Raw genomic sequence first — 4,510 nt, 5'->3', positions numbered from 1 at the left:
AATGCGGGGAGGGGGAAGGGGGGAGGGATGGGGACGAAAGCGGCTGACGTATAATACTACAGTAGTGTATTCTTCCTAAGTGCTCTGCGAAGCTACATATCCACAGATAACTCGTACTTATGTCGAAAGTGTGCACTTGAATATGAGAATCGATAATACAAAACTCATTTACTACGCCTGGTTTACCTAATCTCCGTTATTATCACCCTTCAACATCTTTTATTTTTTCTTCCCAACACAAGACTTTAATGGTGTAAGTTTCAAAAGGTACTGTATTATGTGTGACAACATGCATCATCACGGCAATAATTCTCTTTTTCACGAGAATAAATTGAAAAGCGTTTCAAGGGGAGGCTTATCACAAAAAAAAATGCTCATTTTCTGCCTTTTTGCCGAAATTGATCATTATAAAACCCACAAACTCTACGCACCTCTTGCACTTCTTTCGCTCTCTTTATAGCAAATGGCCAAATTCAGACCTGCAATTCCATGCAGTGTACGTCTGACAACAAAGTTAGAATAGTATGCAAAAACGGTCTGTTCATCTTTTTTTAACACTTCTGACGCGCTATCGGGATTAAAGCTAATGGGCCTCGTTCTTTGGCTATTTCCAGGAGACTGAATTACCCGATAATAAATGCCATGCATTAACTTATTAAGACCAACAGTGATGAGTGTGGGGTAAAATAAAACTGCTTAAAGGTAGAAAAGATCGAGCGGGTTACTCATTATAAGTTATCGAGCTGCATTGCACACTGTTCAATTACTTTCCTAGAAGCATGCAGGAAATTGATCTTTTCGATATCTTGACACGCTTACATACAGTGTGTGTGTGTGTGTGTGTGTGTGTGTGTGTGTGTACGTTAGCCTATAATATCCTGACAACAGGAACTAATACCATGAGGTTATAGTGATAATGTGGGCTTTATCGGAATAAGGCGAAATAAAGACACCATTATACTGTGATACGGATAACATGTTGTGGGCGAAAAAGGAAAGCAAATGAGAAATAAAACCCAGTGATTTTTAATAGTTAGTTGGCGGCTTGTCCGGGGTTGTCGCGGCTAGGTTTGTGTGCGTTGGGGAGGGGTGCCACTGTTATCGTCACAAGATTCCCATGCAAACGGTTCCCTTCATCTATCAGATTCGTCGCATCATTCTGTAAAAGCTAAAAAGATTCCTATATATAATAATTGTAGCTGTCCAACAAATAAGCCCAACTAAAGATGTTATCATTGTTACGTCACGAGGAGATGCTAATTCTTTATACAGTTTAAGTTTTATTTACGTTACAACGCTGGAAAAAAAAATCAACGAATCAGTTATCACGATTGAATAGTTAAGTATTCAGAATTCAGGTATATAACAATAATTCACAATCAGAGCAATCAAAGATATGAAGTCCTGGTTTTCAACTTATATTATTCAGATATCATATCTTGTTGTAAACAACGTCCTCTGTATACGTTTCTATACTCTGTCTTTCTATTTGCGTAATTTCTAGGGAGAAAAAAAAATATGGTATATATGAATATGCATATAGTATTATGTGTGACAATGTAATTCATAAGTTACATGTTATACACAATATTATATGCTCAATCAATTATCGGTGAGATATACTACACTGATCAACATTCTTTACTTAATGGAGTAGAAAAAAAATGTTTGAAAAAGACAGCTTTCGTTCGACCATTAGAAGTATGCGGGTTTTTTCTTCTTTTTTTTCTTCTTCTTTTTGTAATCCCCAATGAGTTCTGCGCCGTGAATTACCGAATGTAGGCCCTATCAGGTATGGATATGCTGTTGGATCGTCATGGCAAGTTTGATCTCATATCTAATTTCATTTTGACGTTGTACTAGGCACCAACCGGTGACTGTTCACTTGGACCATGACTTTGTTAGAGCATCCATAGGGAGGAAAATTTAACACAATAAATGAAATAATCAAAAGTATGAAATGCCATCCTAGAACCTTTAATCCTCTCCAGTATACAATAATATACATCTGGTTTGATATGCAATTAAAAGTAAGAGCCGTGACCGAACATTAAAATTTTGAATCTGGAAAATCTCGCTAAGAGCATGACAACTTGATTTATGAAATTCAGTGCCGGTAAGAGAAATACATCTTATAAGTATGTATGCTTTATACCTTGCAAGCTTGTCGTCGCTATTGAAGTGTATACAGGGGCACTAAACGTAACCATGCAAAAGGTTTAGAGAAATTTAATTCGTATCGCATCTAAATTCTTTATGGGGGCTCTTCGTCAGTAAAACACTTTACATGAATTGCAACAGAAATACCCGATGTCACCATAGAAATAGCAAGGCAACAACCAATCGTCTATGAAGATTGTGAAGTTGTTGCCGGAGAAGCAACAGTTACTCAAACTTGCTCTATGTGAAATGGACATCGGATCCCTGGTTGGTTGGGCCACCAGTTTACCCCCTTGCATTTTTCTGACTTTTATGCTTAAATGTCAGAAATAGCTTTGTTTCAAGTCTACTGTTTCTTTGTATTCTTTTAATAACTCTGTCTTTTCTTCTGTTCTTCATCTTTTTTTTTTGTATATTTGTTGGTGCCCCATCCGAGTCAATCTTTACTTGCAACGTGGTCCCCAGCTTGTATTGGTTTCCCCTCCTATATTATACTATGATTACAATATGCAATATTGTTACTTTCCTATGAAATTATCCCATATTCAGGGGACAGAGTTGACCTTGCTCACTGATCTTTAAAAATGTATTTTTCTTGTACTGATTCTAGTATCTTCTATTTTCTTTGTATACCTTAAAACTATTTGTAGTTGAGTGATATATCGCAAGGAAAAAGAGAGAAATTAAAAAGAAACGAGACATGAAAACTCGTCACATTGAGGACGAGTTAGGTGATACGCTTGTGGTCATCAGATGACAGTCATCTGTGATCGACAAAGAAAAGAATGTGATATAGGCACCTTGAAGTTATATTGAGCGTGCATGCGAAACCGTTTCTGTAACCACTCGGCCACGGGTCATCCACGGAAATGGTAAGACAAAAAAAAACCCAATGTATAGATATAACAGGGGGAAAGTCAATGCCCACTCAACTATTCGTGGCCGTGTGAACATCTATTGCATTGCTAGACGGAAAAGCGGCCTTGTAACGACTGAGGTCGCTATGCCATTTCTGGCAACTTGGGAAAAATGCGTCCCACAGACATAAAACCTATAATCGGCTGGTTTTGATACCTTGCCTTTAATCACAATTTTCAGTGTAATGACGTCATCAAATTACAAAACAATGACATGGTCTTGAAAGACAATTGTTCAAAGTACAACACCTCCGTCGTCGTCATTACATACTATGATCGGTTTGACAAAGTCAACCTGCAAAATTTTGCTGCAGTCGAAGCAATGTGGTCTCCAACACACAAAAAAGAGGGATATGGCGTGTGTGTGTGTATAGGTGCGTTTATATACGAACGTGATTTCTACATGGACGAATATGTAATTCAAAATTGAAGAAAAAAAACAGTAAAATAGCTAAGTATTTTGTTTCGTGATCTCGTGGGGTTCGAACCCGCAACCTCACGTCGCTGAGACGTCGCCTTTAACTACTCGGCCATACGTCTCGACGAGAAAATATGGGGAACGTTATGGACTTGTAAGACAGTTGTTCAATATATAACACATTCATCCTACGTTGTCAGTTTGCTATTGACATGACGATCTATGACATGAATATGAGGCAGGTATTAGTACCTGTATGAAATTATTATAGGCATGGTTATCAAGTTCCCCTAAAATTTTCTTATAATTGCCCTATTTTTACACACAGTTATGCTATCCCTTTAAACTCGTCACAGTTTAATCAGAATTATTAACATCACACATTAGTACCATATTCAGTTCCATAGCTGATCACGTTTGCTAATTAATTAAGATTAATTGTCTAGAATGTGTCATATGGCCAACCTGTATACACACGTATATACACACACACAATGCTAAATGTATGTATCAAACATCTGTAACACAACTTTGAACTAACTGTAGGAATTATCGCTGCACTTATCATCCATACTTTTTATCACTATCTGAAACTCCACAAAAACCACTAATTGACAAATAATCATCAATACAGAAGACTGACTTAAAGGAACAATGCAAATACCTTTTTTACAATGTATAACTTGTTACATGTATAAATCAGCACAAAGTAACCACGACTACATTGTGTTACTGAATTGATATGAACAAATTTCATTTTGTTACAATATACTACATCAATTTGAAAAGCCCAGCCTGCAAAATTTTGCTGCAGTCGAAGTAATGCAGTCTCCAACGCAAAACAAAGGTATACTGTGTGAGTGTGTGCGTATTAGGTGTGTTTACATGTAAACATGGTTCTACATGGACGATGGTGTAGTACTCCATTGAAGAAAAAAAAAGTAAAAAAAAGAAATAATTATTTTCTTTCGTGCTCTTGTGAGGATCGAACCCGTACGTGTGCTACCTCACGTTT

Source organism: Diadema antillarum, unplaced genomic scaffold (genome assembly GCF_040938485.1).
Source record: "Diadema antillarum isolate AM-2024a unplaced genomic scaffold, OU_Dant_1.0 scf00000071, whole genome shotgun sequence".
Lineage (NCBI taxonomy): Eukaryota > Metazoa > Echinodermata > Echinoidea > Diadematoida > Diadematidae > Diadema > Diadema antillarum.
The sequence above is the reverse complement of the archived record's forward strand: the minus strand, read 5'-3'. Positions refer to the sequence as shown.